The following is a 15,502-nucleotide window of genomic DNA, read 5'->3' as shown; positions in this document are numbered from 1 at the left end:
CGGCCGGCGTGGGTGGGGGCGGAGGCGCCTGCCAGGACTGGCCCATGGAGCAGGGTGGCTGAGCGGCTGGGGGAGGGTAGGACCCCGGTGCTGGAGGGCCTCCTCCTGGACCCGGCTCCGGAGGCTCCAGCCGGGAAAACTAGGCCTGTGGGCCCTCCCCCTTCCCAATCCTCGGGTGCTAAAACGCCCTCGACATTTACGACTTCAGGAGGGTAAAGATCCTGAGAAATGAATCGCAGACCATATGGATTTGTTAACTGGGTTAAAAAAAAAACAAAAAAATCCTTCTAATTAGGCCGGGAAAAGCCATTGGCCTGGGTCTCGAGGCCCCTGGATTCAATTAGAGCCCGGCCTCCCCCACGCGCGGGGCCCCACGCACAAGGTCCTCCCCGCCCCCTCCAGGCGCGGGTTCAGAGGTGCCTGGAGAAGGGGCGGTCCCGGCAATGTTGTTTTTCACTTGGGATGAATTCGACGTTAAATCCCCTGCGGCTGTTGGAGTCTTCAGCGCCCAGTCTTCCCCCACCCGGCCCCCTAGGCTACTGTCTCTGAGAAGAGAGGTTTTGGGACGGGACCTCCTTGGAGCCCCCTTCTCTCTCTGCCGGGAAAAACTTCTTTACATCAGACTAAAACTGAATCGTTGAGCAAGTTGAAAGGTGGAATTATGGGTATTTAACCCCCAAAATGTTTTTAAGAGTTGGAGTAAGACTTTTTCTACGATATATGGAAACGAGCCCGAAGAAGCCCCTCCACCTGTGCTCTGGGTTCTCTCGGAGTCTGTCCCCTCAGTCTATAAACACGCTCCCGCTTCCCGCATCCTAGGACACCTTCTCTGAGCCCGCCACCCTCTCAAGCCTCTGTCCTCTCGCCTTCCCCGACTCCAGATGCTGGGAGAAAGAAGTTCACCGCCTCCTCCCTCCCACCCTCAACCAACCCTGCTGACTTCCACCTCCCCACCCCCGTCCCGCCCCAAGCTGGCCTCCCTCCTTGTGGGACCCCGTGGGCGCTCCCAGGCTTCACTCTCCCAGCCTCCCTGCCCCTGTGCTCCAAGGGCCTGGTTGCCCCCGAAACGCTGTGCCCCCTGAGCTGCCAGGACACAGCTACCTCTCCACCTGCTCCTCTGCCCAATGACTGCCCCAGGACCAAAGCACTGGGTCCCCTTCTGGGCCTTTTATTCTCTCTAGCCCTGCTGTCTTCCTGGCTCACGTCCCCACTCTAAATGGCTCCCAAGTCTGTTACCTCAGCACCATCTGTCTCCTGATTTCCTCAGCTTTCTGGTTGCCTGTAAACACTGCCTTTTGCATGTTCTACTCATACCTCCAGCTCAACGTGCTCAAAATGCAACAAGAATTCGTTCTTTATCTACATCACCCCTCCAAAACCAAAGCAACAATAACAAAAGTTCCTCCCTCAGAGCTCTGTATTGTTTTTTAATATATATACGTATATAATTCAAAAAGCAGTTTTAGGGCTTCCCTGGTGGAGCAGTGGTTGAGAGTCCGCCTGCCGATGCAGGGGACACGAGTTCGTGCCCCGGTCCGGGAAGATCCCACATGCCGCTGAGCGGCTGGGCCCGTGAGCCATGGCCGCTGAGCCTGCGTGTCCGGAGCCTGTTGCTCCGCAACGGGAGAGGCCACAACAGTGAGAGGCCCGCGTATCGCAAAAAAAAAAAAAAAAACGGAGAGGAGGACCTCAGATTGGGACAGCGAGAATTGTTTTTCTCTTTAATCTCTTCTGTTTAATTTTTTAACCGTATGCATATATTGCTTAGTTAAATTATAAGTGTTTAAATAATTTTCATTATAAATTTCAACTGAAGAATTTTTTTTGGTTTTCTTTAAATTTTTTTCTTTATTGAGGTATAATTGACATATAATAAACTGCACATATTTTAAAGTATGCAACTGGATAGTTTTGACATATGTATACAACTGTGAACTCTCACCATAATCAGGATAGAGAATGTATCCATCACCCCTAAAAGTTTCCTTATGCTCTTTTTTTCTTTTTTTAATATATATCTTTTTCTAAATTTATTTATTTATTTATTTTTGGCTGCGTTGGGTCTTCGTTGCTGTGTGCGGGCTTTCTCTAGTTGCAGCGAGCAGGGGCTACTCTTCGTTACCGTGCGCGGGCTTCTCATTGCGGTGGTTTCTCTTGTTGCAGAGCACGGGCTCTAGGCACACGGGCTTCAGCAGTTGTGGCCCACGGACTCAGTAGCTGTGGCTCACGGGCTCTACAGCACAGGCTCAGTAGCTGTGGTGCACGGGCCCAGCTGCCCCGCGGCATGTGGGATCTTCCGGGACCAGGGCTTGAACCCTTATCGCCCGCACTGGCAGGCGGACTCCCAACCACTGCACCACCAGGGAAGTCCTCCTTTTGCTCTTTTAAATCCCTCCTTCCCGTTACCCCCAGTGCAGTTACTGATCTGCTTTCTGTTACCATAGGTTAGTTTCTGTTTTCTAGAGTTTTCTATAAATGGGATCATCTAGCATGTGCCAGGTTTTTTGCTTGCTTGTTTTTTGGTCTGGCTCCTTTCACTCAGAATAATTATTTTGAGGTTCATACATGTTGTTGGCAGTATCAGTAGTTTATTCCGTTTTATTGCAGTATAATATTGCATTGTACTACAGTTTGTTTATCCACTCAATTGTTGAATGAAACATTTGTGTTGTCTCCAGATTTTGGCTACTACAAGTAAAACTGCTGTGAACTTCCATGTGTAAGTCTTTGTATACCTTTTTTTAAATTAATTAATTAATTAATAGTTTATTCTTTTATTTATTTATTTAGGCTGCGTTGGGTCTTCATTGCTGTGTGCGGCTTTCTCTAGTTGCAGTGAGCGGGGGCTACTCTTCATTGCTGTGCACAAGCTTCCCATTGCGGTGCCTTCTCTTGTTGTGAAGCATGGGCTTAGCTGTTCCACAGCACGTGGGATCTTCCTGGACCAGGGCTCGAACCTGTGTCCCCTGCACTGGCAGGCAGATTCTTAACCAATGCGCCACCAGGGAAGCCCTGTATATCTTTTTATATTCTCTTTTCTCTTGATAGACACGTCAGAGTGGAATGGCTGGATCATATGGTAGGTGTATACTTAACTTTTAAGAAACTGTCAGTTTTCCAAAGTGATTGTACCATTTTACATTCCCTTAACCGTGTATGAGAGTCCCAATTCCTCCATATCCTTGCTGACACTTAGTATAATCAGTTTCTAATTCTAAAATTTTAGCCATTAATAGGTAAGTTGTGGTATCTCATGGTAGTTTTAATTTGCATTTCCCTAATGACTAATATTGTTAAGCATCTTTTCATGTGCTTATTTTCCATCTATATATCTTCCTTAAAAAAATATCTCTTCAAATCTTTTGCCCACTTTTTTATTGGTGCTATGCGGCTGCTTCCCACTAGCTATTTGTTTTCTTACTGTTTTGAGAGTTCTTTATGTATTTCTAGATTCAAGTCCTTTATGAGATATAGGCTTTAGAAATATTTTCTTGTCTTTAAAAAAAATAAACTTTTGCAGTGGTTAAGAATCCGCCTGCCAATGCAGGGGACACAGGTTCGATCCCTGGTCCGGGAAGATCCCACATGCCGCGGAGCAGCTAAGCCCGTGCACCACAACTACCAAGCCTGCCCTCTAGAGCCCATGAGCCACAACTACTGAAGCCCGCGTGCCTACAGCCTGTGCTCTACAACAAGAGAAGCCACCGCGATGAGAAGCCCGCACACTGCAACGAAGATCTAATGCAGCCAAAAATAAATAAATAAAACACATAATTAAAAAAAAATAAGCTTTTAATTTTAGAATAGTGTTACATTTACAGAAAAATAGTGCAGAGAGTTCCCACATATCCCACACCCCTGGTACATTAATATTTGTAACATTTGTTACAATTAATAAACCAATATTGCTACATTAATATTAAGGCCCATACTTTATTCAGATTTCCTTACTTTTTATTTAATGTCCTTTTTCTGTTTCAATATCCCATCCATGACACTACATTAGTCTCCTTAGTTTTCTTAGGCTGTAACAACTTCTCAGACTTGCCTTGTATTAATAACCTTGAGAGTTTGAGGAGTACTGGTCAAGTATTCCGTAGAATGTCCCTCCACTGGGATTTGTCTAATGTTTTTTTCATGATTAGACAGGGGTTATGGGTTTGTGGGGGGAGTGCCATTTTTATCACATTGTATCAAGAGTACATAATACTAGCGTTACTTATCACTGGGATGTTAACCTTGATCACCTAGCTGAGGTAATGTTTGTCATGTGTTTCTACTGTAAAATTACACATTCCCCCCCACCTTTTCATACTGCACTTTCTGGAAGGAGCTCACACTTAAGGGATGGGAAACTATGCTCTACCTCAAGAGTAGGGTATATGTTATTTAGACTTCTTCTGCATGAGAGATTTGTCTATTCTCCCCCATTTATTTACTTACTCAATAATTTATTTATATCAGTATGGACTCATGGATATTTATTGATATTTTATACATTGAGTTATAATCCAATACTACTTCACTGATTTTGTTGTGCAAATTATTCCAGCTTTGGCCATTGGGAGCTCTTTCAGTTAGGTCCTGTGTTCCTTTGACATATCTTCATGACTGTGTGTGTGGGGAGGTTGTTTATTTGTTTTGTTTGAGCATTTTCTTACCTCTGGCACTAGAAGCTTCTTCAGGCTCATCTTGTGTATTTCCTGCCCAAGTTCTAAAAGCAATCATTTTTCTAAGAATCCCCAGTTCCTTTTATTGGAGAATGGTATTAGAAACCAAGATCTGGACATGAAGCGTGCTCCTTTTCTTTTTTTGGTAACATCTTTATTGGAGCATAATTGCTTTACAATGGTGTGTTAGTTTCTGCTTTATAACAAAGTGAATCAGTTATACATATACATATGTTCCCATATCTCTTCCCTCTTGCGTCTCCCTCCCTCCCACCCTCCCTATCCCCCCCCAGGTGGTCACAAAGCACCGAGCTGATCTCCCTGTGCTATGCGGCTGCTTCCCACTAGCTATCTATTTACGTTTGCTAGTGTATATATGTCCATGCCACTCTCTCACTTTGTCCCAGCTTCCCCTTCCCCCTCCCCATATCCTCAAGTCCGTTCTCTAGTAGGTCTGTGTCTAAGTGTGCTCATTTCTAATGGGTGTGGTTTCTTCTGGGCCCTCTCAGTTGACATAGCAAAGAAATATATGTATACTAACCCATGTATATAGATATGTCTGTAAATATTTCTATATATAACCATCTGTATCTATTTAAGCTAAACATGAGTTTATACTAATGGCTCCAACTCTAATCCACAAATTGTTCTGTCATTCTAGCCTCCTCTCCTTGCTCACCTATACCACTACACAGTAAGAAACCCGGCTCCTACAATCACTACCCATTTATTTAGTTGCTCAATTCCAGTATACATACGTACCAGTATCAGAATTGTGAACCCGTACCCCTCCAGAAAATAACTTTATCAACTAGAACCAGTGCTAATGTACAGTTTCTTCTGACTTTAGTCTTACACATGAAACTCATTCCCATATTTCCCAGAACTCTTTCTCCCCATCTCCTTTAGTGGGTTGTTTCATACATTTGTAATAGATTATTTTGTCACAATCTGCGTTCTTTTGTAACTGAGCAGGACCCTGTGGGGCCTTCCCAGGACAGACCCCCTCCCATGTCCTCTGCCTGCCTCTTGTTTAGCCTCCTAGGCCTTCCCCAAGTTCCAAAGAATAAGTTTAATCAGAAATGTGAGAAAATGCAGAAAGAAAGGAAAACAGTCAAGCAAGACAAAATAATAATAGTTTTGCCATTAAACAAAATCAAGGACTCTTATTTCCTCCTAAAGGGCTATAGACAATATTCTGAGCCATATCCTTCAGCAGTTTTGCAGATGCTGAAACCAGGCGGAAAAAGTTAACTGTATGCTGCCCACAAGCCATAGACCCAGACTGGTTGGAACTAGAAGGAACTAGAAGGTTGATGATGTTGACTCCTGATTACCTCACCACCAACCAATCAGAAAAATGCCCAAGAGTTGATCACACACCCACAACCCCCTCCCTCAGCCTGTCTTTAAAAACCTTTCCCTGAGGGACTTCCCTGGTGGTCCAGTGGGTAAGACCCCACGCTCCCAGTGCAGGGGGCCTGGGTTTGATCCCTGGTCAGAGAACTTAGATCCGGCATGCATGCTGCAACTGAGAAGTCTGTATGCCACAACTAAGAAGTCTGCATGCCACAACTAAGAAGTCTGCATGCCACAACTAAAGATCCCGCACACCACAACTAATTCCCGGTACAACCTAAACAAACAAACAAACAAACAAATAAATAAATAGATATTTTAAAAATAAAAATAACAAAATTAAAACCTTTCCCTGGAAGCCATTGGGGAGTTCAGGTCTTTTGAGCACTAGCTGCCTGGACTCTGCTTGGCGCCTGCAATAAACACTGCACTTTCCTTTACCACAACATGGTGTCAGTAAATTGATTTTGCTGCACGTGGAGGAGTGGACCCAAGTTTGGTTCAGTAACAATTTCCTGAGAGCTCTCAACTTCCTAGATGATTTTGTAAATTTGTATGCATTACAGTTCACTCTTTGTGCTGTAAGGTAATATGGGTTTTGATAAATGCATAGTGTCATGTGTCCAGAATTACAGTATCACTATCCTAAAACAAAATCCCCTGTGCTTCACCTATTCAACCCTTCCTTCCTCCTCACAAACTCCTTGCAAACATTGATCTTTTTACTATCACTATAGTTTTGCCTTTCCAGAATCATATAATTGGAATCATACAATATGTAGCCTTTTCAGATGGGCTTTTTTGACTTAAAAATATGCATTTAAAATTCATCCATGACTTTTCTTTCATCACTGAATAATATTCCCCCGAATAGATGTACACGGTTTGTTATCCATCAACTCACCGAAACATCTTGATAGCTTCCAGTTTTTGGAAATTATAAATAAAGTTGCTAAAAACATTTTCATGTAGCTCTTTGTGTGGACATAAAGTTTTCAAATCAACTGGGTAAATACGTAGAAGGGTGATTGCTGGATCATATATTTAGCTTTGTATAAAACTGCTATACTGTCTTCCAAAGTGGCTGTACCACTTTGCAATCCGACCAGCGCTGAATGAGACTTCCTATTGTTCCATATCCTTGCCAGCAGTTGGTACTGTCAGTTTTTTAAATTTTAGCCATTCTAATAGATATACCATTTGTGTTTTAATTTGCAATTTCCTAATGACAAATGATGTTGAGTGTGTTTTCATATACTTATTTGCCATCTATGTATTTTCTTTGGGAAGGTGTCTGTCCTTATCATTTGCCATTTCTTAATTGGTTGGCTTGTTTTCTTACTGTCAAGTTTTAAGCGTTCTTTATATATTTTGGATGCAAGTCCTTTTTTAGAAATGTGTTTTGCCAATAATTTTTCCCAGTCTGTGACTTGTCTTTTCATTCTCTTAACAGTATCTCCTGAAAAGAAGAATTTTATTTTGGTGAAGTCCAATGTATCAACTTGTTCTTTTATGAATCCTGGTTTTGGTGTCATATCCCAGAAATGTTTGCCTAACTCAAGGTTATAAAATGAATTATATTTTATTAATATTAATAATTAATATTTTATCAATATAATAAAAATCTTTCATTTTCTTCTAGAAGTTTTATAATTTTACGTTCAGGTCTATGACAGATTTTGAGTTTATTTTGTATGTGATGTATCATATGAGTCAAAGATTTTGGGTGGGGCTTCCCTGGTGGCGCAGTGGTTGAGAGTCCGCCTGCCAATGCAGGGGACACGGGTTCGTGCCCCGGTCCGGGAAGATCCCACATGCCGCGGAGCGGCTGGGCCCGTGACCCATGGCCGCTGAGCCTGCACGTCTGGAGCCTGTGCTCCGCAACGGGAGAGGCCACAACAGTGAGAGGCCCGCGTACCACAAAAAAAAAAAAAAAAAAAAAAAAAGATTTTTGGGTTTTGGCTTGGGGGTTTTTTGGCATAGAACCGTCTAATCATTCCAGCACCATTTCTTGCAAAGATGACACTTTCTCCACTGAATTCCCTCTGTACCTTTATTAAGAATCAGTTGCCCATATATGTGTGGGTTATTTCTGGACTCTGTTCTGTTCCATTGATCTATTTGTCTATCTCTGTGCCAATACTATATTGTCTTGATTACTACAGCTTTATAATTAAGTCTTGAAATCAGGTAGCATTAGATCTCCAACTTTGTTCCAGAGCGGTACTCAGTCTAATCATTCCCCATCACTGAAGTAACACCTTCCTTGGTAGTCTACCCAATGCTGCATGAATTATGGCTTTTTCCAGTCTGGCTGGTGGGAACAGGCACTATTCCTTGACGGACACTGCTCTCTAATCCTTTTGGATTGTCTTTCCTGGCCAGGGGTGGTTTTCTCACCCACATGCGCTGATCGGTTCTCTGCGGAACACCTGAGGGGTCTCCTCTGCAGATCTGGGGGTGACCTCTGAGCAGGTCTCTCCTCTCAGGTACCATTTCCTGTTAACTCTAGACTCCTTGGTCTCCCTGGACTCACCTCCACTCCTCCTCTGCAGGAGCCCCTCAGGCTCTGCCTCAGTCTCTCCCCGTGCACAACCTGAAAACCCTCCCCAGGCAGGAGCTGGGGAAACTCAGGGCCCAGTTTCCTATCTCTCAGGGATTACTGCCTTCACCGCCTGATGTCCAGCGCCTTGACAACATTGTTTCACATATCCTGTCCGGTGTTTTGGGTTGTTTGGAGAAGGTGGGCGAACACAATCCCTGTTATGCCATCTTTAAATCTTGCCATTTATCTGGGACTTCCCTGGCGGTCCAGTGGTTAAGACTCCATGCTTCCACTGCAGGGGGCACGGGTTCGATCCCATCCCACATGCCGCGCGGCACACCAAAAAAAAAAAATCTTGCCGTTTATCAAGACTTCTGATGATCTCCCTCTCCACACATGCCTCCTTGCTGAGTCTAAGACGACCCTGCCAGCGTGCAGGAGGGTGAGGACATGTTAGGCAGAATGAAATGTGCTGGGCATGGAGGGGGACTGCAGGGCAGGGTTTGGGGGCTCATGCCAGTAGGAAACAGAAGAGAGAAAGGGGAGCAAGGGAGAGAAAGTCACATGGCTATAGAAGAGCAGATGGAAGAGGCGTGGGATCCAGGGTGGAGCTGAGGAAAGGAGACCCCGGGAGGCCCAGTGAATCACCCTGGGGCACAAGCTGGTGCATGGTAAAGCCACGGCTGAATCTGGCTCTGTGTGACCCAGGAGCTCAAACTCTGATCTGCTTGCAACTTGCCCTGCTCTGAGAGCCCGACAAGAAAGATAAAGAGGGGAGAGAGGGGCTTGCAGGGGCCTAGGTCAAGGGACCCTGCTGGAGGTTCACAGCTCCCAGGAGTAGCAGAAAAGTGGGAACAACTGGGTTTTCCTGGGCCCAGAAGGGCCTCTTCCCTCCAGAAGGCTGAGTGGAGCCCCTGTTATGTGAGAGGCTTAGCCTTGGAGGCCTCCCAGGAGCCCAGAGCTCCCGCCTGGTGCCCCACGTGGTGCCAAGAGCAGGGGAGCAGAGGCGGTGTCTCATGGGAGATACCTTCTTGTGCCCCTGAAGATTCTGGGGGTCAGAACTGTTGTGGCCTGTAGTGTCAACCTGGCAACTTGCTGAACATTCAGAAGCCCAGCCCCCTGCCCCCTACGGGAGATGGAGATTGGATTCAGTTGGGCTGGGCCTCTGAGTCCCAGCTGATTCTTTGGCAGCAGGTGGTCTGGGATTCCATTCTGAAAGGCCACGGACATCTTTCACCCAAGAGTGCCTGGGGAGTCGAGGCCTGGGGAGAGCACAGGCAAGCGTGGAGGGAAGGAGCCCAGGTAGGCAGGCAGAGGTACGTTTGGGAGGGGGCCGCTGTCAGCATCCCTTTAAAGTCTGCCGTGCCCTGGGCTCCCCCCCATCCCAGGTCTTATCTCTGGGTGCTGTCGTGCCCTGGGCTCCCCCCCACCCCAGGTCTTATCTCTGGGTGCTGTCGTGCCCTGGGCTCCCCCCATCCCAGGTCTTATCTCTGGGTGCTGTCGTGCCCTGGGCTCCCCCCCACCCCAGGTCTTATCTCTGGGTGCTGTCCCCGGACGGAGCTTTCTCTGGGGCACCTCGGGGTCCCTGGGGCAGGAGGAGGGGACAGATCAAAGGGCAGGCGCCCTAACAACGGAACTTGAGATGGCCTCTTTGCATCCTGGAGAGGCCCAGACCGAGACAGGATGGATGGGAGCCCTGGGCCAGGGGGCAGGGAGGGGATGTGAGTGGAGAAACCAAATCCTGGCGCATTCACTGTGGACAAAAGGAAGGGCTTGGAGAGGGGCTCAGCCTCCTCTCACAGCTGCTCTGGCTGGAGGCTTCCGGAAAGGTCTGGGGACATCTGGTTCAGGTTCCCTTCAGGGGCAGGAAAGACCCAAAGGGGGTGGTGGTTTGCACGCCTATTGGTTGGGGACCCAGGCCCAGTTGCTAAACCCTGTGTTTAGCTGATTCCAAGTTACCCATACCCAGGAGGGGGCCTAGGAGCAGAGCTGGGGGCAGGGGAGAGTAAGAAGTAGCCCCCTCCCAGATTCTCAAATCCCAGACATCCCTCCTGGGAAAGCAGACTAGCCACTTGGGTGTAACGCTATCCCTAGGCTTGGGGCTCCCCCACATCTGGAGCCCCAGCTGCCGACCCACCATGGAGGCTGGGAACTCTTCCCCCCAAATTCTGCCTGGTCCCAACGACAGTAGCAGAGCTGAGGGAGTAGCAGCTGTCTGCTCCGGGGCGTCTGGGCCACAGGTGGGCGCCAGGGCTCAGTAGGGGGTGACGGGGGGAGGATCCGTGTTTCACCTGCCTCTGTGGTAATTTGGGGCCTTGCAGTTGGTGTTAGGGTTGGGAGGGTATTTGGGATACAGTTATCCTTATGCCAACTTTGGTCTGAGTTCAAGGAGACCCAGAGACACTAGGACCCTCAAACTATGTACACCGCCCCCCCCCACCTCCCGCCGAGGCCCCCACTGAGACCAGTTGGATTCCACATAGATCACCGGACCAAGCACCCGATTCAGCCAGGCCAGGTCTGGAGGTGGAGGTGGGTGGGGACTGGGCCGGCTAAAACCAGCGGCAGGTGGGATGTGAAGGCCTGAATTCAGCCCCCTCTCCTCCAGGTTCTCTCATAGCCCATGACCCTCCCCCCAGCATTCTCCCTGAGCCTCGTTGTTCTCAAGCCCACCTGGGCTAGTCGCTGAGTAACAAGTGCCACAATTCGGCAACCGAAAACGATGCCCGTTTATTAGCTCACAGTTTCCATGGGTCAGAGTCTGGGTCCAGCTTAGCTGGATGCTCCGCTTGGGTCTCACAGGCTGCAGTCGAGGGGTCGGTCAGGCTGCATTCCTTCCTGGGTTTGGTGTCTTCCGAGCTCGCAAGGCTGTTGGCAGAGTTCAGCTCCTAAGGCTGCAGGACTGAGGTTCCAGTTTTCTTCCTGGCTGCCAGCCGGAGGCTGCTCTCAGCTCCCAGAGGCTGCCCACAGTTCTTTGCCAGGTGGCCCTCTCCCAGGCCCTCTCACTACAGGGCAGGTTACTTCTTCAAGAAAGACCAACAAGAGAATCTCTCTGACCTCAGGGAGGGCTTCATTCTCCCTTTTAAGAGCTTTTATCTGATTAAGCCAGGCCCACCCAGAATCAGCTCCCTTTGGAGAACTCACAATCAAAAGATTTGGGACCTAACTACAGCTGCAAAACCCCTCCGTGTTCGTCATATTCTATTGGCTAGAAGCAAGTCACAGGTTCTGACCATGCTCATGGGGAAGGGATTATACGCAAGGGTTTGACTCACGGGATGTCCCCTTAGCCTTGCCTCTGCCCATGCCACCCACTGAGGGTCTTTATAACGTGGCCACCCTCCTTCCTCAAAGCTCTGCCATCTCTGGACTGTGGCAGTGAGAGCCTGGGCAGGGGCCAGTATGGACTCTTCTTTTTTTGCTTTCCAGTCAGCAAAGAGCTGCAAGTGGGCACGAGGCATGCGGGGGGTAGGGGGGGTAGGGTCAGGTGGGGAGGCTGGGACCCCCATCCTCAAGGGTGAGGCCAACCCCATAAAGAAGTCACTTTAGACCTTTAGGAGAGTCCAGGAAAGCTTCCGAAGGGAGGGGTGCTCTGAGCTGAGGCTGGTGGGATTTTGAAGGCAACCAGGGTTGGGAGTGGGTAGGGAAAGGGCTGCTCTCGCTGAGGGACAACCTGACCGAGGTGAATTTGGGGAACCGTGTGGCTGTTGACCGACCACAAGGCTTTAGATGGAAGGACCAGGCTAGAAGGCAGATGCAGGAGGGCTGAGCACGGCAGGCTGGGGCGGCGATGGGGAGCCATGAACGTGAACTTCTGTGAGCCGGGGAAAGACACGCTATCCTGCCATGGACACAGCCGGGGAGGCCCGTCCCCCTCTCTAAACTGAGCCCCCACTACGAGCCAGACGATCACAGTTTGGCGCTGTGAATGCAATACTGAATCAGCAGAGAGGGGATTTCGGGGATCTGCGAGACGAGTCAGGGACACAGACATCAACCAAATCATCAATTCCATCTGGAACATGAGGTCGGAGGAGAGAAGAGGGTATTGTATGAGCGTAGATCTGGGTTCCGACCTAGTCTGGTGAGTCCAAGGAGGCCTGGGGGGGGGTGAAGGTGGCCGGTATATCACACCCCAGCAGAGAAAGGAGGAAACAGGAGAGTGCCCCCGGATTCAGCCTGAAAGCAGCCTTCCTGTCCCCAGATCACATCCTCTCTAATAGCAAAGGCTATCAGCATGTGGCCCTCCCGTGCGCCTAGCCCAGACAGCACCCTCCCTCTGCCTTCACACCCTGAGAAGGAAAATCCCGTGTGGGCTCTCCTGCCCGGGGGGTACAGTGGTGTGTCCCCCAGAGCGGTGGGAGACCCTCTGTGTGACCACAGCAGGCCCAGGGGCCCTGCCCCACTGCCTCGCTGCTCGACACACCCAGCCCCAGATGTTCTCACGCCCCATCGCCCCAGACACAGCCCCGGACAGCTGCACAGCTGGCCGGCCTGTGGGAGAGTGGGCCTGCCAATAGCCCTGGGAAGGAGGACAAAAAGGGGACACCTCAGACAAACAGATATGGCTCCCTGAGCCAAAGCATACACCCCGGTCAGAGGCCTGAGCAAGCAGGCTGGCGGGGGGGGGGGGCTTAACCCCTTCTCTCCCAGCAGGGCTCCAAGCAGTCCCCAATACACTCATCTCTGCCATGCCCCTGCCTCCAGCCGGATGTCCCCACCCCTCGGCCAACCCAGCAGACTCCTGGCTGGACAAGGGGAATCTTTCCCTGCTCCCTGGGGGCAGCTTCATTCATTTTCCTAGAAACAAGACACGGGTCTTGTCCCCAAGGAGCCAGGGTCTGGAAGTTCTTTCTGCTGTCTGACCTTGCTGCCACTCTCTGACTTGGTCACTGCTGTCCATCTGCTCCCCCTTGATCTCCAAGCAGAGAAACAGGAAATGCGTCCAGGAAAGGCAGGAGCAGAAGTGGCGGAGGCAGGGTCTGGAGGAGGCCCCAGAGCCTTGGTGTCCTGAGGGCGTCCCCTTGTTCTGGACGAGGCACATGCAGCGGGTGAAGCCTGGGCTCCCGACACAGTCCCCCACCCACTGACAGCGTGTCCCCAGGCAAGATACCGAGGTCTCTGCTGACCTGTGTGTCAGATGGAGTGAATGTCGGAGCTGCCTCCCTGGGGCTCAGAGGAAGAAAGATGCATTTCGTGCAAAGAAACGGGCCTAGACCCACGGGGGCCACGGTAAGCGCTCAGACAGGGCCGCCAGCCACTGCTCGGGCGACAGCAGGGCCAGCGTGCTCCAGGCAGAGACACACCCGAGCCGTCTCCAACTCCCGCGCTAGTGGCAGGGGCAGACATGGAACATGTCAGCAATCAGCAAACGAGATCATCCCAGGCTGTGACGGGTGATAAGAAGGCATTCGGAGCGGGCTGGCTGGGGGCCTGGACAGATGGATAAGAGGCAGCGTGGGGAGGGCCAGGGTGCCAGGGAGCACCCACTTGTCCATCTCTCTGAGTCTGTGTCCCGCTGAGCAGACGGAGACTTAACGGTGAGTGGCCGCCAGGCCCCGTGACCGAGACCTCGCAGTGCTGACAAACGCTCAGAGAGACATGAGGTTACAGGAGCACAGAGCAGGCATCCTTCATCCCCGGGGCAAGCAGAGGGAGAAGAGAGGCTTGGGGCTCTTGGAGAGAACGTTCAAGGCTGGGATGAGGCAGGGAAGCCCTGTGAGACCAGGTATGAAAGGCTCTGAATGCCAGAGAAGGAGCTGGGCATGGTCTCCTAGGGCAATGGAGAGCCATGGGAGGTTTGGGCCCAGAAGCGACAGTTCAGATGTGGGTTCTGGCTGCGGTGAGGAGACGAAATTGGAAAGGCTGGCCTGAGGGGAGGCAGGGAGCCCAGGCAAGGGCCAAGCCTATGTTTTATGGAGGAAAACCAGTAGTTCCTGGCGACTGATGGGACCTGCAGAGCAGAGAAACACTGGGTTTCCCTGAGCTGCACTGTGACTCTTCCTGCCCTGTTCAGTCCAACACATCTCAACACATCTGCTGGGGGCGAGAGACAGCCGCGAGCAAGCCAGGTGAGGGCCTCGAGGAGATCTTAGCTGGTGGGGAAAAACAGACAAGACACAAACCGCACTGAGAGTGGTGGTTTCTGAATTATTAAAGGAAAGTGGGACGGGCTGTCTGCTTTAGACCTGAGCTCCCTGAGGGCAGGGGCTGTGTCTCCCCTCCACACTCCAGATGCCTGAGGTCGGGACAATGTTTTCTCCATGAGGCTGGAGGCTCCCTAAGAGAGGGTCTGTTTCCTGCCGGTCCTGGGGCTGTAGTAGGGCAGCCAGGCGCCTGCCCACTCCCCACCCCTCCTGAGGGGGCAGGAACAGAGGGAGCGGGTCATGTCATTCTGAAACACTCGCCAGCCGCCCACCATTTCCTGAAGCCAGCCCACGGCTCCCAGGGTGGCAGGACCACCCGCTCTATCTCAGAAGCATCTCTTGGGGTGTGACCGGGCCAGGGGAGGATCAGTTCCCCATGGAGGGTCTCCGCTGGGGCTCACCACCCTCCCCCAGCTCCAACCTTACCTGCCTGCGCTCCCCCAGCTGTAAGCTCACTCAGTTGCCCATGTCAGGGGAGACTGCTAAAAGGGCCCCGGCGGGCGCTGGGCAGAAGCCGAAGGTCCATAGTCATCCTCAGGAGGGGCCTGAGGGGGCAGGACCAGGGTTGGAAGAAGACCCTGGAGAGATTTTGCTAGAACAAGGAGGGTCTAGGAACAAGAGCTGGGAGACAGAGCCCCCAGCCTCTGCCCTCCATTCCTGTGGGCCTAGGTCAAAGCTCTTCCATTCTATCAGCCTGTTCACCCACAAGGTGATGGGCCTGGGGTGGTCATTGCCGTCCCTCTGGCCCTCAGTCTTTTTTTATTCCAACAGGGACCATCATC

General features: G+C 50.4%; 1 protein-coding gene across 2 annotated transcripts in view; it reads right to left on the bottom strand.

Moving 5' to 3' along the window:
- Positions 1-15,502, bottom strand: part of PHB1 (prohibitin 1) — a 264,555-nt gene that overhangs the window by 111,425 nt on the left and 137,628 nt on the right. The window contains exon 1 of one of the 2 annotated variants that reach the window (XM_060133540.1): positions 13,444-13,454. The exons of the other annotated variant lie outside the window; for it this stretch is intronic. The gene's annotated coding sequence lies outside the window, so the exon portion shown is untranslated. Of the gene's footprint in view, positions 1-13,443; positions 13,455-15,502 lie in introns of those variants that run through there. 2 annotated transcript variants of the gene reach the window in all.

The sequence above is a fragment of the Lagenorhynchus albirostris genome, chromosome 20 (assembly GCF_949774975.1).
Source record: "Lagenorhynchus albirostris chromosome 20, mLagAlb1.1, whole genome shotgun sequence".
In the NCBI taxonomy this organism is placed as follows: domain Eukaryota; kingdom Metazoa; phylum Chordata; class Mammalia; order Artiodactyla; family Delphinidae; genus Lagenorhynchus; species Lagenorhynchus albirostris.
The sequence above is the reverse complement of the archived record's forward strand: the minus strand, read 5'-3'. Positions and strand labels throughout refer to the sequence as shown.